Raw genomic sequence first — 24387 nt, 5'->3', positions numbered from 1 at the left:
GTGGCATAAGGGCCTCATAAATAAGTCCCTCCATCCTTCTTTTTCTCCCCTCACTGTCCTATCCCTCCAACTATACCTAGTATGGCCCCACGTTTAGACTCTATTCCCTCTTGATCCAGTTGGGTACGGTGTGCATTAATTACAAGAGGTCTGTTTCACAATTTTTACTTTTACTACTTATGCACCCCTCCAAATGAGGTAGGGGTTTTCACCTGGAGCGATACCTCCATGTGAAATATTGCAAGGGGCAATTCTAAGTGTGTCCAGACCTAGAATTATAGGAACAGCAACTCCAGGCCGTATATTTCCAGGCTTGTGGACATTGGGGCCTGTCACAGTTGCTGCAGAAGCAGGAGATTCGGTCAGTGTCATTGCTCGGTTGTCGCCTCCTCACTAAAGCAGGCCATGGTGAGTAGACAATGCTGCCCCCAGACAGACGCAATTGTACTTTGCACCCCTGTTCCCCTTCTTCAGTCCCCCACCGGCACTCCTGGTGACACTTTCCACTTACTCAGAGCAGATAAAATATGCAATTTTTTTTCACCAAAATAAAGAAAGATTGCTGGTAATTCAGGATCAGGGCAGTTATTCCCAATTTCATAGAGACAAGACCTGTGAGGGTAGGAAGTTGGTGCAAAGATACCCACCAGTGATGTAGATTCATATCCTGCTGTATCTCCTCACCACTCTGATTCCAACATTCTCTCCTGGTTTTATTGTGACATTTAAAACAAGGCAGCACTTCCCCAGAGTGGCACAGCAGAGACATAAGCAGGACATTCAGCTTAGACCATGACATGATTTTAAAACAATTTTTCAAAGATTTCCATATGAACATATGATGCTATCTTTGCCTTTCTTCTTCCCCCCAGTAATTTTCTGTTTTATTTAACTGCCGTGTTTGAGAAAAATGAAGATGATAGAAGGAAGAATAAAATGTATAAAGATGTGGTTGAGCTACAAAAATCGGGTGGGGCTATGGTGTAACACTAGCTCTAGCTCTCACCTTCTCCTACCTTCTTTTTTTTTTAAAAACCTCTCATAATTGCATTGCTGTTGCAAACATGCATTTCCATGTCATTGCTATGGAGCAAATGCATTAGAAGAAGAGGTGTGTGAGTGCTGCAGCACACACGTCCAAAATAACCATGCTGGAGTTCAGAAGGCAAAAGAGAAAGAAAGATGCCTTTAAATTTTGTTTTTATCTTGTTACATTTGCTGGTTGTTCAGAAACAGAAGTGAGATGCCAGGCTAGATCTCCTGCCAAAATGCTGATTATTCTTTCAACATGGAGACTGGTGTTTACTTATTTTTCTCTGACTGCAATGTTAGAGAATTTTGCCAGGTGACCTGTCAGATAATCTTGCTGGGGTACAGAGAAAGAAAGTCTGTTGTATGAAGGGTTTTTTCAAACATACAATACATTTTAAATACATGTTAATGAACTGTACAAATATTTCAACATATATCAGTAGTTATAAAAGCACAAATAAAGCACATTTCCTTGTAATTCAGAAGTATAATGGAAACCCAGATTTTAATAGGATTAAAGCAAATCAAGACACTTTACTTGGTGATGCACATATTATAAATATTACATATTGTTTGGTTGATAGATAGTTCTACCGGTATATCTGCATGCAAGTGCAAATTTTGTGGCCATTTCAATGGAAACTTTGCTGTCTGTTAATAACAGTGCACTACCCTACCATGCTTTAGAAACATATTTGCAACAGTGTGCTCCAAAGAGTACCACAGACTAATATTCCACACCCTTACCCTTCTCCTGCTGAATGGCTGCGACTCATTTGCTATACTTGTTCTTTGTTTGGTGCTTGGATTTTTCACAATCCCTAGGACTTCAATGATGTAACATTGATGGCAGCACCTCCACTCTGAAAATTGCTCCAGCACCACTGCTATGGAATACTATCATTTGATGCACAGTTGAACACTTATTTCTCTATTGCCCTTCTGGGTTTTGTCATTATTCTCATATGTGTGGTCTCAAGTTGTCCCATGACTTTTTGAGTCAATACATCCATTTATTTTTAGCTTAAAGCATGTTGCATTCTGGAGCTTGTAGTTTAATTCATTTTAATTATGCAAGCATAGGTTCAACAATAACAGCATGCACAGGGTAGTTGACTAAAACGCCAGGCCTGGCTGAAGTCATCATGCAATGAGATGGGGGCAATTGCAACTATGTGTGCTCAGTGCTTTTGTGCATATCCACTAAAGTAACGCAAAATGTAGTAATCCGCTAATCCGGTGAAGACATTTTGGGGCAGATTTATAAGCCCTGTGCGTCACTTTTGCGCCGCCGTTGCGTCACTTTTGTGACGCAGCGGCGGCGCAAAGCCAGCGCCATGCTGCGGCAGATTTACAACGTGACGCATCTAGGGAGATGCATCACGCTGTAAAGCTTGCGCCACATGTGGGCGTACCTGCACAGGGGGGGGCGTTCCGGCGCAGGAACGCCTCCGAAAAAAGTGGCTGAGTGAAATCTACAAGATTTCACTCAGTCACTTTTCCGGCCATGCTGCGTCAAATCCCTGCGCCTGCTTGAAGCAGGCGTAAAGATTGACACAGCATGTTAGGGATAGGGGCACCCCGAGCCTTGCTGGAGCTGCGTCGCGGTTGCGACGCAACTCCAGCAATGTGCCAACCTTACGCCGGCAGATGCGTCACGCATCTGCTTGTCCTTGCGCCACGATGCACCACATTGTAAATGCGGCGCATCTGCGGTGGCGCAAGGGCAAACTTGCATGACGCATCTTCCCTGGCGCATCCCTGCAAATCAGCAGGGATGCGCCAGGGAACATAAATCTGCCCCTTTGTGTTCAACATGCGCATTGTATGCAGGGAGGTGTAGCATCTTATCAGGGAGCTGAATCTGTCACTTTTCTAGTCTGTTTATGGATGTTTTCTATGGGCCTACACATTTAGCTATGAAAATCCGAGGCAGTGCCTCTGCATGCAGCACAGGAGAATGACAGCAAGTTGTTCCAGTCTGGCACCAACAGTCTAGGCTCGCATAGGTAAGCGCAGTGGGGCGGTGAGGTGGGGCAGGAGCAGGGTGAGGTGGGGAACAGTGCAATTCGACCTATGACCGGATAGTGAGAGGTAAATAAATAAATAGAACCACTTACCTTGCACTTGCCACATCGCCAACTAAGTGGGCCAGACCGCCATGAGCACCGTTGCTGTGCAAATTCCCTTCGCGCAGAACATGTAAACAATACTGCTTACATGGTCTGTGTGAGTGGAGTTTGCACACTGACGCAGTCTGCAGCTTTTTAAGTTTTTCTCTTAGCCAGTGTGTGCCAGTTGAGCAAGGTCACAAGGATTGTTAGACGCTATCACACACAATGGCACAGATATTTAGTTGCCCTATCTCAGGCATGGCGCTTTCAACCAGGTCTAGCTTTGAGCCACCACAATACATATCCTGGGGTGTGTAGTTGGCTGCTAACATTGTAAGTGTGGGCTCAAACCTCAGCATGACATTGCTGTTGTCAAAAAGTCAAAGTAGGCTGAACGTGTTCCATATGAAAATGGGCAGCTGGAGAGGTATGTACAGGTCCATATCAGGCAGCGGGGTCTATGATTCCCTGAAGCAGATACGTGCTTTTCACACTGGGGCAGAAATTATAGCATGCAACACACTAACCCTAGGAACTCCTGGGGGAGGGAACTGGAGGCAAGGGGCACTCGGAGAAAGCTGGCCTCCAACCTATCACGAATACACAAAAAGAAGCTGCTCACAAGTTATAAGTGACCAAAACTACATGTGACCAAAACTACATGTGGATGCTGGAATCTCACAAAAAATGAAGGACTGTCCTCACACACCACCAGGTGTCATGCTTCATCATTGGCAGTCCTCGCTCTCTAAAAACTAGGTTTGATAGAGAGCGGGCCCTCACCTGCAGACAGGGAGGCACTTCTAAAGCTAAGTGGGGGCCCGTGAAATGTGAATAAAGTATTAAAAATCAGTATAATTGCCGAATTTATATTTATTTAGAAAGGCAGTTATATGATATTAAAATAACAGGAACGGTGAAACGAGACATGCAGATATGACAGGAAGTAGAGTGAGTTAGGCGCCTTCTAGTACCCCAGGGGTGCATTGACCTTAGTGCTGGAGGCTGAGTGACGGGGAGCAGTTTCATGTTTGCTCTTGATACGTGCAACAAAACGTCGGTGGTGCCAAGAACCTGGTGCAGAGTTGAGGGTCGCTACTGGAGGGAAATTTCCTAGATACTGCTACCAGAGTCAATGATGCAAATCCGTAGGTGAAACTTGACCCCTTGGACCACCTGGCTGATTGATGATGTCACAACTGTGATTTAAATCCAATGTATTTAAACTTAATGTCTAAAACAGTCCTTTAAATGTTACATGCACACTGCTGCTATAAAGAACCTGGAGCAACAATTAAATGTTTAATACAAACAAGTACTGGCCTTTTTAGACATAGTAGACAAAACAAAGAAGCGGGCCATAACATTCTTATTTATAATGTATCTCCTGAGGTAGCTAAGTAGGTTAATGTGCCTGTTACAAGAACTGTACACTGATTGTTTCATATCTAATACAGGTCCCCTCACTATTTATAAAGAAATGTATGTAACAACACACTATCCTGAGATATTTATACATTTTAGGATTCTTTAGTACTAGAAATTACAATTCCTTTCCGACCTAAACGTTTTGGACTGCAAGTCTCCTTATTCCGGACTCTGTAATTCACAAAAATGATGGGATGCCTTTCAATGTGTTCCTTTTGTTGACCAATATAATTCTCATAAATGTAAGAATTCATCTACTGAAAAGGTGACCAATATGTGCATACAGATGTTCATGCCACAAGAACATTTGCTATGATATGCTGTTACATGCAATTACTGCCCCCACCGGAATTAAGTGGCCTCACTTAATAAGAGCATATGTCTCCCATTATCAGTGTCTTGAAGAGAGCTGCAATATTGATTGCACCTGGCAAAAATGTGATACTTTAAAGTTCAAACTTTAGCAGCTGCAATACATAGAACCTATTCCAATATGTCCCCTAATAATGGGGAATAACATGTGGCTCTTGATGTTTTCTGTACCAAAATCTGTTTGCTCTGGTAATTAGTAAACCTGGTCCCCAGTATATCTGATGATTTGACTTCCTGAAATGTGATAAATTCTACATCAATCGTAATTCCAATCCATATACGAACAGAGGTTTGCTAAAAGATCTGAAAACACAGTGCAACTCTCAAGTAGGGAGATTTAAAAAAAGTCACGCAACACAGCACAGCCCCTGTGAGGCTGCGCTGCGTTGCGTGACAGGGAGGTAGCAGGAGAGTGCCATATCTTCAGACATATGGCTCTCTCTGACCCTTTCCCTTGCACCGGCGCTGATTTCAGCGGCCGTGCACCATGCACACACCGTTGCGCCATAGTGCTAGGGTGCATGCCTGAGTCTAGCATACGTTTTGTACAGAAAGGGAACCCCCATGTTCCATCCATGTAACGCCCCTTGCGCTACTTTGAGGGTGCTTTCCAGCGCAATACTTGTTATGCGCTGGAAAGTAGATAGCAAAAAAAAAATCTCCCCCTATGTCTTTTATGTTTGGAGAGTGTAGGGTCTGGGCCTTCTTCGCCATTTTTGATCAAGATACATCCGCATTTTCACCCCAATCAGTTTGTCGCTCTCCCTGCTCGGCGGTGTGGGGACCGCTCTGCTAGGGGTTTATCGTCACATCCTCTAGATGTGGGAAAATCTGTCTAAATCCACTTGTCTCCCATGGTAGGGTTCTTTTCAAACAGGGAAAACATTATATTGCAGCAGAAAATTGGAGTACTATTATATATGGCTACGCTTCGGTTCAGTACTTGAAATAGTCATCAACTCTCTTGTGAGCATATAAAACAGTGCCCTCCCTGTCCCAGTTTCACAGCAATGAGCGATGCGACATTATTTATGAACAGTTTGAGTCTGGCTAGTGGCCAACTTAAGCAATCAGTTTCTGCCTCATGCGTGTCGGCTTGTGGTCACTGGTGAAGCACAACTGCATGATGACTTATTTAGGAAAATGGTGTAAATTGACTGCCAACATCCTTTTGCACCTAACCACAAGCGAGCTTGAGTAAATAGTGATGATTTTGGCCCCATGCCACCACACCTGGGCCCTGAACACTGCGCCTGCCACAGAAATATGCAAGAAAGACAGTTCACACGTTGCGTTACACTGGTTGTTTGTTATGTCGAATACAGTACACACATTCGTATGCCACATGCAGCCTATTGGTTGGAACAAAAACAACAAATGAAAGCATAACATGTGGCCATAGTGTGAAAAAGTCTTGAAACTGCTTCAATAGCACAATTGAGTTGGAAGTCTCTGACATAATTAATAGATGCATAAATAGGCAGTATAACCCTACACTTATAAGTAATGTTGTCAAACACCTGTAGATTATTCCATCGACACTAAGTTTAAAAAAAAAAAATCTGCACCATTTTGTCATTGGAACAGGGGGCGCCTCCCCTTTATTCTTTACATTTAAATCCGTACGCTAGTTTTTACCATATCCAGAATGCCAGCATGTTCCTGAGTGAATTGGCTAGACTGCAGACGATTTTGAAAGGCTTTCAAAATATTACTATGTTAAACAATCTAGTACACAAAGATCTTGCAATTTTACAATGCCAATGAAGACATTTGCATGAATCCGCGGTGTATGAAATGACACCGAGGTACATAAACAAACTATAAATCAGGGCTAGACTGGGGAAGAAAAAGTAGCCCTGGCAAAAATGCTCAAACCTGACAAGTTCCCTTCCTCTCTCCTCTCTCGCTCTCTCTCTTTCTTTCTCCCCTCTTTTTCAGTTCATCCATTCTCTCTCTCTTTCAGTTCATCCATTCGCTCTCTCTCTCCCTCTCAGTCTCTCTCTCCCCCACCCTCCCCATTTAAGCTCCCAGTGCCTGATGCAGTTAACCTCGGGGAGCAGGTGAAAGTGGCAATGACACCAACAGAAGCCCTGGATTTTCAAAACAAGCCTCCAAGAGTTCCAGCAAACTGGAAAATGCCTCATGAAATAAAATAAAAGCCCAGTTCGGCTCTAGAACCAACCTAGACACTAGCAGAAAGGGGCATTTGGTTTAGGCAGCTTACTAAAAGTGACATTTTCAGAATAGTAATTTTAAATCTGACTTTACCTTTAAAATTCAGATGAGTGGAAAAAGTATTTCTCTATATGCTGCCAAACTGAAGTTATCACTTATTAAGTGGAATACGGTATCACAGTGTTAGTCTATGAGAGAGTTAGCATTGAAAAACAACTTTGGAGTCATATAAAACGTAAGTACACATGTCCTACTTTTTAAATACCATGCACCCTGCACTACAAGCCTTAAGGGCCTATCTTTGGGGTAACTTACAAACAATAAAAAGGAAGGTTTAGGCCTGGCAAAAAGTTTATTTTGCCAGGTTGAAATGCCAGGTTGAAATGGTAGTTTTAAAACTGCTCTACTGACTGCAGTTGCAGGCTTCACCCATGTTTTCCAGTGCTACTTTAGTGTGTGGCACAATGAGTGCTGCATCTCACTTGTAGCATTTAATTTACAGGCCTTGGGCACATGTGGTACCATATACTATGGACTTACAAGTCAAATAAATGTGCAAATCAGGTGTATACCAATTTTACCATGTTTGAAAAAGAGAGCACAAACACTTTACCACTGATTATTAGGAATAAGGTTGTGTCCTAATACTAACAAAATCTATTCCAGTAGAAAATAGAATAGAGAAAGCAAAAATCTAGGGGTACACCACACAAAACATTTTCATTTCCAACAGTGGACACTGTGGTTTATTGAATTATACCTCGCTCGACAAGATGGCATGGCATGGCTGCATCAAGAAAGGTTGTGAGCACAGCATTGCAGAGGAAAATAACTCAATTCACTTGCAATTCTACCTTAAGGTAACTGGAGGCACTTTGGAGCACCACTTGTAAAAGGTCAGAGATTTGTGTCAGATTTCAACACAAGGCCTACTAAATAGCCTTCTTGAGATTGGATGTCAGGAGGTGGGGGGGTTGCACCTGAATGGTAAAAAGAGCATTACCGTGGACTCCCAAATACTTACACCAGAGCTGTCCACTTATAACCTGCACAAAATGGTGACACTAGGACTGCACAGCTGACCTTGATTTAAAATTAGAGCTGAGAAAAGCATGGCAGCCTGTTCCAAATTAATGTAATTGTTCCAGCATGATAGTAGTGGTGAGAAGATACCAAGATGATGTTCTTGGCTCCTATACCTCTGCCTTATCTTTTGGGGGTCGGCAGATGTTCCAGTCCATGCCCTTGACAACCTGGGAAGACAAGCAACTTGTCAAAGAACAATTTTACCACATAAAACCATAAAATCGTGTTTAGGTATTAATAAGGAAGGTTTGGACCTGGCAAGAGGGTTAACTAGTCAGGTTGACTCGACATGGAAGTTTAAACTACACATACAGGCACTACAATGGCAGTCCTGTGACATGTTTAAAGGGCTACTGAAGTGGGTATCACAGTCAGTGCTACAGGTCATTTAGTAGTCTTTAATTTACAGGCCCATGGCACATATAGTGAACTTTACTAGGGACTTATAAGTAAATTAAATATGCCACGTTTAGATAAGGCAAAGTTACCATGTTTAAAGCAGAGAGAGATGCACTTTAGCAATAGTTAGCAGTGGTAAAGTGCCCAGAGTCTTAAAGCCAGCAAAAACAAAATCAGCAAAACGAGGTCAGAAGGCAAAAAACAGGTAGAACCATGCCAAGGATGCTAGGTCCAACACGTGTCCCTTCCAACTGACAGTGGGAAGAGCTACCCAACCCCTTGGGAGTTTTCTTCACTAAAGCAGAGGACCCTGGAGAGACCATCAGCATTGGCGTGGTCTGTTCTAGGACTGTATTTCAACTTAAAGTCCATTCCCAGTTTGGGATTCTCACCCCTCATTTGCATCAACCATCTGAGGGGGTCTGTGGTCAATCTGAACCCTAAAGTGAGTACAAAAGAGGTATTGCCTCAGCTTCTTCAGTGCCCAGGCCGCAGTAAAGGCTTCCCTTTCCATTGCATTACACCTCTGTTCCCTGAGAAGTAGTTTCCTATTGATGAAGACTATAGGCTGATCCAGGCCCTCTTCATTTAGCTGTGAGAGCATGACCCCTTCACCAAGCTCTGAGGTGTCTGTTTGGACAATGAATGCTTGGGAGACATCAGGGGCCTTGAGCAGGGGTGCTGTGCACAAGGAATCCTTCAGGGTGTCAGAAGCTTTCAGGTACGTCTCTGTCCAGATCACTTGATATGCTGCTTCTTGAAAGACAACTCTGTCAAGGGAGAAATGATGATGCCATACCCCTTGTCCAATCTCCTGTAATTGCCAATGAGGCCTAAGAAGGCTCTCACCTCTGTCTGGGTCTTGGGGGTTTCCAAGCCAGAATAGGTCCAATTTTGGCCCAGAGGGCCTGCATCTTGCTTCCTACTACTTGGTGACCCAAGTAGATCGCTGACCTCTGCCCTATCTGACACTTACTGGCCTTGATAGTCGGGCCTGCCCGACGCAGAGCCTGAAGCACTTCCTTGAGGTGGTACAGGTGGTCTTCCCAGCTAGAACTGAAGACTGCAATGTCATCTAGATAGGCGGTACTGAAGTTGGCCAACCCTTAAGGCAATTAGGACCCTTAAAGGGTTCCTAGGATTCTTGAGATACACCAAGTAGGTGACATCACTCAATGCGCTCCTTCACCTCATAAAGCCCAGACCAGCTGTCTTGCAGGGCCCAGGGCTCCATGGACTCCATCACCCACACGTTTTGGCTAGGCTGAAACTCAACCAGAGTGACATTCTGGTAATACTAGCATTTCATGTCCTGCTCGCTGGCTTCCAGATTCTCCTGTGCAAGTTTCCAAAAGTAGACTGTTTGGTTATGGAGGGACAGCATGTAGCTGACCACATCCTGGAGGCTCTCCCGGGAACTTGCTCCCAGCCATTCTTTACAAAACTGAGAGGTCCTCTCTTAGGGTTCTCATACACCAGCTCAAAGGGGATAAAGTCAATTCAGGCTCTGGCAGGCCCATACTCATGCCTTTTAGGGTCCTGTTGAACCTTTCAACAAGCCCTTTGGTTTGGGGATGGTAAGGAGTGGTGAACTTGTGGGTTATCCCACACTTCTTCCACATCGCCTTCATGTACCCTGACATGAATTTGGTGCCCCAGTCAGAAACCAACTCCTTGTGGAACCCAGACGGGTAAAGATGCCCATCAGTGCCCTGGCCATGGCAGGCATAGTCACAATCCTTAGAGGGGTAGATTCTGGGCACCGGGTGGCAGGGTCCACCAAGACCAGAACAAATCTGTTGTTTATGGCTGACTTTGGGTCCAGAGGCCCAACGATGTTGATGCCAACCCTCTCAAAGGGATTGCTAATGACAAGGAAAGGTTGGAGGGGGCCTTGCACTTCCCCCCTGACCTCCCTTTCACCTGGCAGGTAGTACAGGATCTACAGAGCGCACCTGAGTCCTTCCTCATTTGAGGTCAATAAAAGTCGGTGACCAGCCTGTCAAAGGTATTGTGTTACTCCAAATTACCTGTCAGGGGTACATCATGAGCCCACCCTAGAGATAGATGCTGTAGCACTGGGGGACCACCAACACACAGGTTGCACCAGGATCGGGAGCCTTAGATTCACTATACCAGAGACCATTCTCCCTGTAAATAAGATGTTTGTCAGAGTTGGAATCAGCTGCCTGGGTGTCAGCCTGCTGCCAAAGACCTCCAAGAGAAGGGCATTCACTCTTCACCATGCAGAATACCTCCCTGGTGGGACCCCCTCTTGCTGCTATTTGGACAGCTCGAAGCAAACACAAGGAGATGATGGACGAAGTGCTGAAACTTTTCAGACACTCACCCTCAGTCACAGATCTGGGTTGAATCCATCATCATTCTTCAGCTCACTTCGCCACCCCAGTTAAGACCCATCTATATGCACATCAATCTTGACTCTGTGCCTCATGGGCACATTCCAGCCAGAACTGCCAAGCCAGGTTTTCCCTGGACCACAATAAGCATCCTGGGACTGGTTTTGAGGTAACACCCCTCATCAGCCAGGCTAGCGTGAATCCAGTGGCAAAGTGATCAAGGGATCAACGTCTGGGCATACCCGGGCAACTTAGGGCAAACAAATCACACACGAGGAGATGATGGACGGAGCGCTGATACTTTTCAGACAATCACCTCAGTCACAGATCTGGGTGGAATCCATCATCATTCTTTAGTTCAATTCGCCACCCCAGTTAAGACCCAGCTATATGCAAATCAGTCTTGACCCTGTACCTCATGGGAACAGTCCAGCCCGGACTACCAAGCCAGGTCTTCCTGGGCCGGAAAGAAGCATCCTGGGACCGGTTTCGGGGCAATACCCTTCATCAGCCAGGCTAGCTTGAATCCGGTGGCTAAGTGAGCAAGGGACCCACGTCGGCCATACCCTGCCAGCTTAGGGTGAACAAAGCAAACACAAGATGATGAACGGAGTGCTGAAACCTTTCAGACACTCACCCACAGTCACAGATCGGGTTGAATTCATCATCGTTCTTCAGCGCTCTTCGCCACCCCAGTTAAGACGCAGCTATATGCAAATCAGCCTTGACCTTGTGCCTCATAGGAACAGTCCAGCCCGAACTGCCAAGCCAGGTCTTCCCTTGACCTGAAACAAGCATCCTGGGACCGGTTTTGGGGTAACACCCCTCATCAGCCAGGCTAGCTTGAATCCAATGGTAAAGTGAGCAAGAGACCCACGTTTGGGCATACCCTGCCAACTCAGGGCGATCAAAGCAAACACAAGGAGATGATTAAAAGAGCTCTGAAACTTTTCAGACACTCACCCCCAATCACAGATCTAAGTTGAATCCGTCATCGTTCTTTAGCTCACTTTGCCACCCCAGTTTAGACCCAGCTATATGCAAATCAGTCTTGACCCTGTGCCTCATGGGAACAGTCCAGCCTACAACTGCCAAGCCAGGTCTTCCCTGGACCAGAAACAAGCATTCTGGGATCGGTTTTGGGATAACACCCCTTATCAGGTATGCCCAGACATGGGCCTTGTGCTCTCCATGCCACTGGAGTCAAGCTATCCTGGCTGATGAGGGGTGAAACCCCGAAACCAGCAACATCCTCCCCTGTAGGTTCCTGGATGAGCCCCTCAGAGTCAGCTTCCTCCCAGACCATGGCAGTCTCAGGAGCGGGTTTCCCGTCCCCTTCCCCTTACTCTTTTTGCCAGGCACCTGGGACATTCTTCCAAGACCCAGGTCTTCTTGAATACCCTCTCGAATGCCATGGAGTATCTGGTGAGGCACACCCACTCAGATAACCCTAACATCTCCAAGTGGGACCTGAGCTCCACCTCCTTCCAGGTGGCATGCTTCAGGTCATTTCCAAGCAGACAATGCACTGTCATGGATAGATTTACAGCTACCTTTAAGGAACCTGGGACCTCCCCCTGTTCAAAGGGAATCAGAGCCACTGTGTAGTGGCCCCTATGATTGTCAGCTGCTACAACTTGATGGAACACATGAGGGAGACTACCTGCTCTAAAGAAACTAGATGACATCTGATGCTTGTCATGCTAGATCTAGTGTCTCTCAGCGCCTGCACCCTCTGCCCATTGATGGAGATCCACTGCCTGTACTTCCTAGCATTGCTAGGTATGTGGGTTCTCTGCACCATCTCTCCACCACCCAGGGGCACAAGAGTAACTTCTACTCTGTCCCCCAAACTATCTGGGGCAATCTCCTCCCCAAGCACTACACTAGCCATCCCCAGTGACTGCCCACCGATTAGGGGGCTGTGTCTTTTTGGGGCACTCAGCACCGCCATTGAAGTGCCCTTCCTGTTAGCAAAGAAGGGGTTCCTTCCCTGTTCACCTACCATCAGGGAACCTTTTCCTTTTCTTCTCAGTAGGGATGGGAGTTCTGACCCAAATAACGATTTTGGGGCCCTATAGAGAACACAGTGTTTTTGTCTCCCCCTCCTTCTTCTGGGGAGGACACTGCCCACCCTTGTGGTGATCCCCCGACACCTTCCTGTGGACCCTGATGCTTTCTCAGTGGTTCGCCTACTTAGCAAGCTCCCTGGGGTAAAAAAGCTTACTGTCAACAAAGTGCTGTACCAGATCCGGAAATCAAAGACTGAACATGTGCTCTTTTGTAGTCAGGTTATACAGCCCCTGGTAATCCTTTACCTCACTGCCCTTCACCAACCTTCCAGTGCCTTACAAAAGGAATCAACACAATCCACCCAGGTCTGTTGGAATAGCTTTTGACTTTCCCTGAACTTCTGCCTATACTTCTCTGGGGTCAAACCACATTTCCTGATCAGGGCTTCCTTCATGGGGGATACCTCATCCTATCAACCACATCTATGACCAATAGGGTGTCCCTTCCCTCACTAGGGATATGCCTCCACAGATTAGCTCCATAATTCCCCTCAGGGATCTTGTGCCTCTGAAGGGCAATCTCATAAACCTCAAGCCATCTGTCTATGTCATCTCCCACCATACAGGTGAGCACCAGACCCTTTGGTATGTGGACCCCTTATCTCCATAGGGCACTGAAGAATTGCTGCCACCTCTGAATTCCACTTGCATAGAATTCATGTCCAGTTCCTTAAGGCTCCTCTCACGAGCCCAGTACCCCAAAGCAATCCTCTCCTCCATGTCCTGTTTCTTTTGTTCTTTTCTCATGGCCAGTTTTTTCTGCTCTGTTTCCATTGCCAGTTTTTTCTCCTCTAAGGGTGTCTCCTTGTCCGATGTCAACTTGGCCAGTTCCAATTTAAATTTACTGTCTTCCTTCCTGTCTGCCAGCTTCTCCGAGTGCAGGCCCCTGGATGAATCGCTGCTCCCTGGCAGAGGGGGAATCGTTGATCCTGGCAGGATGCTGCACCCCTCCTCCACAGGTACCAGTCCAAGATTCTCCTGTGAGCCTTGATCCAAATAATCCTTCTCATCTAGCTCCACATCCTCCTCTGTGGTTGCTTTCAAAGCAGCATGAGCCTCCATCCAGCTCCTCAGCTCCTTTTGCAGCTCTACCTTCCTGGTGGAGCTCTTTGGAGAAAACCCAAATCTCTTGCCGAAATCCCTGAGCTGGGCCACACTATAACCCTTGAGGTTGGCCAGCTCAAGTCCATTTTTTCAGGGTCAGGTAGGCATGTATAACCTCCTGTCAGAGATACGATTTTGAGAAAAAAATGTAAATGCCAATCAGGGAGAATTTACTCTAATTGGTGTTTGGTATGTATTGGTAGAATACTCCCAGTTACTGTATGGCACTGCACAAACACAAGTCTAAAACTGACTGCTGATCACCAATAATAGACATTGGGTTTCTGGCTGGCAGAGGTATACACCCTGTCCAAGCAGGAACCACAATCACAGTCAGGGTAAGTCAGATACACACACCAAATTAACCCGTGGTCACCCTCTGGTAGCTTAGCACAGAGCAGTCAGGCTTAACTTAAGAGGCAATGTGCACCACCCTTGTGCCTGCTCCCCACCACACTCCCACCATCTCCCCTGTCTAGGCACTTCCTCTACCTGTACAGACACCTTCAGCCCCTGTCCAGGCACTCCACCCATCTGTACAACCACCTTCAGCACCTATCCAGGAACATCTCACTGTACAGGTAGATGCACCACACTAACCTGCACTTCGGCAATAACACAGTGAATGCACTTATTCAGACATGATCATCACAACCATATTAGCAAAGTCTAAGCTTGATCCCTCATGATCACAGTAAAAAATATTATCCACACGATGTGTAAATAAAAGATAAATGTCCTCACAAGTCAAGAGTAATTTGCGTATTATATACTGATAGTAAATTGTTTACCCTTGTGTTGGCCTAGAAATGTGAGGATGAATGTTTGTGAGTGACACATATAAAGGTATAACACCATCAGTGCAACAAGCTATCATGTGCAGAGCAAATAACTACTCCCAAGGTATATGTCCATGCTTTGAACACAACATTTACAATTAAGTTAACAAGATATAGTTTGATTAAAAATATAAGTTTCTGTTAAAGAATTAGATGAAAAAAATAAGACAGTCAGTTTCGAAGGGAGAAAGGAAAGCAAATAATGTTCTTTGCACAGAATAGACAAGAGGACTTGGAGGGGGTTGGACATCATAAATAAAACACATCAGGAAGAATCTGGGGAAGCAGTCTATACACAAGGAGTACAGTAAATGTCCAAAAGAAAGTCATAGTCAAACAAGCCAACTGTCCTTTTGGTCATCCTCAATTTCCATAATGCTCAGATCCTCAGAATCTGATGCCGGCTCTTGGATGGCCGGTGCACGACCAAACACCACACGGCATTGGGACACACAAGGAGAATGAGAGTAAGCAGTGTGGGGTAACATACAGTGTGAAACATTTAGGGTGGTTTGGGAGGGACGTTGGGCAAGGGCAGACAACATGGCTGCACTCAACCAAGTGATAGTGGCAATGATGGTGGCCATGGAGTTTGCATGTTCCTCTCATACAGAGCTGCAGCATGAACTGAGAGGACTTGTCTAGCTGCCCCTCACATGCCCCCATCACTTCCTGGGATGCAGCCACAGGAATCACACTACAGGGAGGGGTTTGGGTTGGACATGAGGAGTGTGGTGTTTCATGGTCAGAGCCTTCGTTAGGGTCTTCCTGGCAGCTAGTTCGAGGGGGGCTAGTTGCAGGGGATGCAGCTGCAGACCCATATGGAATGGGGGCCTCGAGAGTCAAGGAGGGGCTAATGGCAGACCCAGGTTGTGGTGTGACCTGTCCTGGGGACACCTCACCCAATGAAAGTTATAGATTGTCAGGAGGAGAGTTGGTCTCCTCCCCCCCGAGGCCAGAGGTGTCCAGGTCTTTACCGCCCCTGTCCTCAGCCGCCACCCGGTCTGCAGCACTGAGGTGTGTTCTGCCTCTGATAAGGTGGGTGCATTCACTCAGTCTTCTGATGCGGAAGGTCCCTCTTCCTCCTCTTTATACCCCTCTTCAGTTGTGGAGAGAATTTGTGGCCGGGGGTACCCCAACAATATCCTGCTCTGTCCCTGGTCCTGGTCCAGTTCATCTTGGCCAGCTGAGCCCAGTGAAATAAAAGACAAATCATAATGTAGTGTAATTTTGTTGGCATTCACTTCTGTACTGACCAAATCCTCAGCATCAGCATTCCTGTTATTGCTACATAGGCATCTTCCAATGCCATTCTACAAAAGGAGATGGGATACAGTCCGGATGTTATTGAAATGATCCTGAGATATCTTGTCTCAGCACTCTTACACTTTCTAACAAACTTCATCCTCTGTGTGTCATTGTATGAGACAACACAAATGCAGATTTGGGTGTACATCTCCAAATAGCGGCTGGGATATTAGCTTTGCTAAGAGGTGAGTCTAACATTTTGATATTTCCTCACAGCAGGTGACAGACTAGTGCAATAATTTGCCTTCAAAGACTGCTACAGTAGTGATGTACCCTGTTTTACAGTTGTGGCTAGTTGTTACAGCTACATTGAATTGACAAATGAGAAGCAAGCTACTGTTGGGGAGACATGTGTACGTGGACCACCTTAGAGAAGTTGTTATCACTTCAGAGTGAGGCAAGGATCTCAAAGTATGTCTTAACGTCATCGCACATGTTGATCTGTCTTAATCAGAACCCAATCTCACAAAAGGCCATGCAAGTTACATCTTCCAACTCCCAAAGGCCTCTCATCCACACACTGGATAGTATTTGTACAATTCCTTACCCAATGCACACATAAGTTACAAGGCCTTTGGTCCACTAGTAATGGTGCTACCAGTGCAAGTTTACATTCAAATGCATGTGTGTGGCTCGTTTCCCCCAGTAGCTAAGTGCATTTTATGTACTATAGTGAGCCTTTGGCCTTATAATGACTGCTAGATTTGCAGAGATTAGGTAAATGGAGACATGGAACACTTGATGGCACAGCTCTGTCATCCCTCACATCATACTTTTAGACACATATTGCAGTTAATGCACCTACCATCTCGCTACTGCCCATGGTCCTCCAGCTGAGCATGGAGGGTCGGCCAGGCTGACCTCAGCACCCTCCTGTACAGTGCCAAAGGCGGGGCCAGTGTACATGGTGTTGTGAGGACTGGCCCAAGATTTCCTGAGCCTGACTTCTGGCACAGCTTTTTAGGTCCTCCCAGCGCTTACGACATGCCCTGCCCCACCGGCCATAGTTGCCCACTGCACTGCAGCATTGTGGAACAGTGGACCAGATTCTGGTGTGTGCTGCATTGCTGAGCTGTTCCTCAAGCCTCCAATACAGCTGAGGGTGCTTTTATAGCACCCTCTCTGCTAAGAGGTCCACTTCCCTTTCAGTGAAAGGGGGTGCTTTCTCTTCTAGTCCCTCAGCCATGTTGGGGCAGTTTGGTTGTACAGAGCAGCAGGATGGCAGAGGATCTTATCTGGTACAAAGGATGACTCTGAATAAACAGAAAATGGCTACCAGCAATTTCCTGTGATGTATTTCCTGCCTACCATGTACTGTATGTCACTTCCTGCATGAATAGGTTGGGTTCCGGCTCATTTTTGAAATCTCTGGCGCAAGTGCGTACTCTCCGCATGCGGAGCAGAGGCTTCGCATGCGGAGAGGTGATTTGGAAAATTGGCCGGGACAGATTTTACAGGTGAAAGGAACATTAGTAACATGAGACAAAAGGTGGAACAGACCAATAAAATCAGTTTGGACAGGGAAAGAGGTGTGCCATACACAACATCACATCCAAGTAAAGTTTGCTTCTTTGCATCATGGTACATGCAGTCCACATTTTGCGCTCAGCTCAGAGTTGATTGTAGTGTTACAACAAGTTTGGGGAAGCAGTGCTGTGTATCCCAGACACATAGGGCCCGGTACACAAAGTTCCTCATCACTCACAGTGGGGGTCCCTCATTTGTGGAGGAGTTGTTTCAGTTGGGGGCAAATCCTCCCCAATGCAATAGTTAAGACACTTTGTAAATCAGGCCCCCATTGTCAAAAGGTCCTGGGAGGTCTCACACATGCGCAGACATTTTTCCCCTGAGGCAATGGATTCCTTAGAGAAATGGACAACACTATTTGCTGACATCTGCACATGATATATTGCTTGGCCAATCTTTTGACTCCAGACAAAAGCTGTTATTTACATACATTGAGTGTTGCTTGCGAAGTAGTCTCAGGATGGGATTTTTAGACAGATTCATAAATATCTAGCTTTCATCATTGACAACAGACTGCAGACCACATGTTGTCCGTAACACAATAGGTTGCTCAAGTGAAAATGTGTCAAGCAGCTTATCACAGATTTGTTTACCCTGCCCTCTGTTCTGTGCAATAAACCCAGTTGTCCGGATTCAGACCTAGCTGAGGGTCCAGATGTATGTATAAGCCCTGACTTAAAGCAATGTAGTGCAAGACACAATAGATTACTATGATCTGGCATACAACTTCAGGGGAGTACATCAACACGCCCCCTGTACGGTCAAGACATCTGTATTGTGATTTCAGGAGACCAAAAGTGCGCTCTATGATGGCTCAAGTTCGTATGTGTGCCTTATTGCACCTCTGCTGACGTACAGTGGTTGTATGTCTGTATGGTGTGAGGAGTTGAGGGGAGAGTGCATATCCAGAATATCCTAAGGAGCGAAATTTGGGAACTTGTTTACATGTCCCTCTTGCATCTGTATAGTACATGATCTATATTTTGGTACATGCACTGTCTGTTGAGGCCGTGTATGTCTCATGATGAATATTGTTGTAAATGGTTGTTTATGTGAGATAGCATTTATACATTACATTTACATATTTCACACATGTTTTGTGCTTGATACTGATCCAGTAGCCACATATTTCTAAACTCCCCCCTTCAGCCATCCGCCGGGCAAGAGGTGACCTGCGGAATAAGTAGCTGTCATGGGTACTGCCTGGAAACTGCCTGCACATCAATAAATCTACCACTGGCATCACAGGCACCCTGCACATTGATGGAATGACATAGGTGTCTGTTGCAGAAGATGTGTGCAATACGGTGAAGTGGCTGGATAGCTACATTGGTGCAACCAATTGCACCCAGCACACATGGGAAGCAGGAAATGAGGTAGAAATCCCTAGCGACCCTTTGCCTCCTGGCCAGTGTTTCGGGCATTCTTAAGTGGAGATGGGCTCTCCTATTGATGCAGCTCAGTACCTGATGAAAGCAATGGGACTGGCTTGGCTATGAGATACCCATAAGGTCACTAGAGACCCTTTGGAATGACCCTGTAGCAAAGAAATGGAGACCAGCAAGGTTCTTGAGATAGGCGGGGATGGCATGAGAGCAACAGGTCACAGAGTCAGGTTTCTGCTCCCACAAGATGGCATCTGGGGGAAATCTGTATCTGGCCCTGACATCATTGCTGGACATGCCAATTAGGTTAATCCTTTGTCTGAAAATCCTCTTTACTCTCCTCCTCATTCTCCTCAAATCTTCTTGTCGCATGGCAAGGGGCAGAACAACAAACACATTCAGCGACATGTTGAAAGGTCTGAAAGGGTTAGTATGTGGTAGCCCTGCTTTTATGTTTACTGCAGGGATAGGATTGACTGTTGTTCTGCAGTGTTGCAGCTGGAGCTGGGGGTATGGTGATCACTTACACGGGTGTTTAGCATTGAAAAAAATGGGCATTCAGCCCTAGCCAGAGATTCTGCCCCGATTATGGAGCTTCCACCCCAACTGCAGAGGTTCCACCCAGGTGAGGAGATTCTGCCCCAGTGCAGATTTAAAGATATGACTCGTAAATTACTTCTGTGAATACCAAAAGTGGTAAAGTTAGACTTTTGTCTCCGATTATCTTTGTGAATCGTCCACTTAGTTTTTGTTTTGATGATGCTCCACTTACTTTAGTATCACAGTTCTACAAAATCATTTTCTCCTGCTTCTTGATGTCCAAAATGGGAAACAGAATCATCACATGTCATCCCTTTGTAAAACACAAAAATCTTTTCCAAGCATTGATAATATCAGGAATAAACTACTGTAACTAGTAGCACAACCTTAATTTATTTAAAACATATGCACTGATTTAGAATTTGTGGGACTACCACCCACCATATTATGAGCTCACTGCCAGCCCAGTGGTGAGCTCTGTATTTTCAGAGGAGCAGCTATCATGGTGGTTCTACTGAAGGGACTGCAAGCTTGATGAGGGTCTGTCATCGTTTAGCCAGCCACACACTTAACTACATTATTGAAAATCAAAAAAAACTAATGATCAACACACCGTGTCAGTTTTCTCCCAGAGTGTAGGAGTTATGATTCTTTTTTTCTGTCCATTCCTGCCAGGTTTTTCCTGGCAGTGATGCACAGACAAAGATGCTTCTGACCGTCCACACTAAATAGGGTGGGTAGTCTGACGTTCTTATTACGAAAGTCCCAACCCCATCAGCCTGTGAGCAGGCTATCAGGCAAAGTAAGTGGACTGGGGGTTTGATAGACAGGGTACTTCACCACATTTGTGGTAGGTCACCCTGTCTACTATACTCTAAATCGCCCCCTTAGCAGTTTGCTTGATGTACATGACCTTCCCTTTCAGCAACATGTCTCTCACTATACACACTAACTTTACTCGCTTCCCAGTCAAAAAATAATTATTTTTAAAACTCTCGGTCTACCTCATCATGCAGTCACTAGCTCTGGTCCCTCTTGAATAGAGGACATGTTTAAAATGGGAAACATCGTTTACATCACATTCAGTACAACGCAATGCTGTTACATCGCGGTCGTTACAATGAACGCATGTAACCACGCGATGCCATTACAACGCAAGTCTTTACATCGACTTGCGCTAGATGGCGTGCTAACATTACAAATAGTGTCGTTTACTATCCCAACACCTTCCCTACTGTTAAGTGGACTGGAGTTGGAATAGTAAATTACGCTTTTCTAATGTTAGCACGCCATCTAGCGCAAGTCGATGTAAAGACTTGCGTTGTAATGGCATCGCGTGGTTACATGCGTTCGTTGTAACGACCGCGATGTAACTGCACGCGTTGTAATGACTCGCGTTGTCACGTCATACATCCGTTTAAAATATATGGGCCAATTTGCCTACTTCGCTCCAATTTTGATCACAACTCAGTTTGTCAATGTATTTAATAATTTGATTTGGAAGTTCAACGGAGGTCCACATAAGCAACAATACAAAAACACATTTTAAGACAAAACAAAAAAAAATAATTAAAAGTTCAAATGTAATTGAAAAGATGCAACAGGTTTAGAAAGTCACAACCCGACAAAAACTTTCTTTTAGGGAAGTAAGATGAGGAGGTTGTGCGGTGTACCTAATAGTGGCTAACCAATTGAACACTCACCACCCCATTCACTAAAGGTCCTATCTAACCAACTACAGTTTAGAAATCCTTAAAAACCTTCCAATTTGATTGGATAACCCTCTCAGCTTTTTTTTTTTGTTCAGTATATTTATATTAAGTTTACAACCAGAAATAGACAGTGGTCAAAGCAATAAAAATACAGTGGGAAAGGCAGGATACATTGAGGGGGAGAGGGAGAGGTTATGCATAGGATGATTCAGTAAATAATATGCAGTTGACATAAATCAATGCTTGGCATATGAGTACTACATAAGCCTCTCAGGTTTAACTCACTATTCAGTCTGTGTAATTTTATGTAACAGTCGCACTTTATAAAAGTAATTCACAGTGATTCAATCAATCAATCAATAAGTGACTACCATCATACAATGCTTTTTATTAATTTAGAAGTTTCTTTGTCACCCCTTGGCCGCTTTCCTGTCTTTCTCTTTCTCCTTCTTCCTCTTCCTTGCACTGGGTCAATGTTTGATAATGAAAAATAACTCCAGATCACCATACATGAGTAAAGTCAGGACATTGATTTGTTTATTTTTACTAACAAACCTCAGATATGGATTTTGTCTGAAAAGTGAAACTAATGCTGAGTGGAACCCCATGACATGGTGGCGAGAGTGTTCCCGCCTTGTCTGCGGCCTGGAAATCAAGGTCATCAAGGTGGACATTGGAAGGAGAGTGGAAGAGAGGGGATAACTACCTAGGAGAGGTGTACGTTGAGATGAGGTGATCTGTGGGCGTGTTTTACATCTTTGCATTTTGTATTAGAGACAGTGTCCCGGGGGTTGGGTTAGGAGAAGGGAAGGGATGAGGAGATCAATCTGGAAAGAGCTTTCAGAACAAGCTCTGTAGCTTTGGCTACCTGACCCATACAACGTGAGTGTTATTCTTAGGAAGTCTTCACGAGCTGGCACCTTTTACCAATCATGCCTGGGAAATGCTAAGTAGGGATGTCACTTTAGAGATAGAGTAGGGATCGTCAAATGCTTTTTTCTTTTTAGCCACAGATGAAGTCTGACTTAAATATTGGAGTAGTCCTTGCTTGTGTTCTGTTTTTGGAACTTTTCATTCTTTACATGATCCATTGGATTAAGCTTACTCATAGCTATGGCTTTGTATTCGTTCCTATGTACTTTTACAACCTCGTCCTGAGCTGCTTGTACATTCAGTTGTTTTTGGCATTGGAATAAACCCCCTAACTTGGAGTTCGAAGTCTGTGTTCCTTTTGAGTCATAGTTATTACAGATTGTTGAATTGTCAAAAATGAGTTATTTCTCCCCTTTACACTTCTCAGAAGGTAATAACGATACATCAACCTAGGGTTCCGAGTTAAATTCTGGTAGCGGAACCCAGCCGTATCAGTTGGTAGTGAGAGGACGGTTACCTCTGCAGTAAGGGGAGAAGTTATGGGAGAGCTAGTTACAAACCCCATAGAGCCCAGGAGATTGTTGTCCAGAGGATTGTGAGCAGAAGATGACGGCCCTTGGCGGAGACCGACGGAGAGTGTCAGTGCGGCGGAAACAGCAGTTAGTGGTGGAGTGAGTATGAATAGGGATGTTTGTTAGATTGCAGTGATGATTTGATTGTGTGATGTCTTGCGGAGTTGGAATGAGAGTTGAGTGATTGTGGTTTTGGACTGTGAGCACGCACGGTCCATGTGATTTCTTGATGTTATGCTCAAGGAGTAGCCTAAATTCCTGGGATGGATAGATTGTGGTGTAGAAGACACCCAGAGTTGTAATTGTTTGACCATTGATTGTGGGAGTCGTGAGACGTCATCGACAGACCCACCCGTGATAGGGAACAAGAGTGTGAGTGTTTGAGTGACCAATGCAGGTCTTGGGTTACTGTGTGTGCAAAATTGAGTGATTGGATCCTATTGATTACCTATATGATTGTCCGGCCGTTCGTGGGCAGATGGTGGAAGGCAGTTGTCTGGTCGTTTCGCAGACAGACAGTTGTCAGATTGAGGTAGACAATTACGAGTGACTGTCCGGTCGTTTCGTGGACAGACAGTCGATTAAGTGACTGTTCGGTAGTATGGTGGACAAACAGTTACTTGATTTATGAGTGAATTGAGTGAGTGTGTTGGATGCAGATTGTGAAGGAGGGGAACTGCTGAAAAGGGAGGAAAAGGGGATGTTGAAGTGTGCCGCTCTGTGATAGGTCGGTTGGTGTAGATACGCGCTGGTATTGGTTGATTGTGGTCAGGAAGTGAAGTGAAAACATCTGGTGGGTAGAAGAGTTGATTTCATCACAAAACGTTTTAAGTTTTTGTGGGATCTTTGTAGGGGAGATAGAGGAGTGGTAACTCGAGTGGGGGAAGAAGCTCCACCCGAGGATACCCCAGCCCGTTACATGGCTACGAATGTAGGGCTCCATACTATAATTTGGCTTCAAAATTGGCAAAAGATTACTGAAAGGGAGGGAGATTTGGCTTTCCCATGTTATGGTTCATTCAGATTTGATGTGCTGTACCGATTGAGAGCAGTAATGTCTGTGTTACGACCTTTACCCAGACCAACACAGTTCAAGGCACTAGACACATGGATGAGAGCAGCGCATGCAAGGAAAAGAGATCGAAGTCAGGAAAGGGTGAAAAAATCAATCAGGGCGTTTCAAGATGCATGATGGGACGCATTGGCGAAAAGATGGAGGGTAGACACCATTGAGGGAGATAGACTGTTTCCTCTATTAGTAAAGGTGGGAGATGCTCAGAAGAGGAGAGAAGAAGAAGATGATAGTGACACAAATGACAGTTTATTGGAGAGGTTACTAGCAGAGCGTCCACCTCCATACAATCCAAACTCAGAGGAGGGAAGGAGAGCAATTACAGAGGAAACTGAAGAGCCACAGACAAGCTCTAGTGTAGGAATAATGGGAAGAATTTCAACAGGAACAGAGGGAATGGGAGCACAGCCACTG

Source organism: Triturus cristatus, chromosome 6 (assembly GCF_964204655.1).
Source record: "Triturus cristatus chromosome 6, aTriCri1.1, whole genome shotgun sequence".
Lineage (NCBI taxonomy): Eukaryota > Metazoa > Chordata > Amphibia > Caudata > Salamandridae > Triturus > Triturus cristatus.
The sequence above is the reverse complement of the archived record's forward strand: the minus strand, read 5'-3'. Positions refer to the sequence as shown.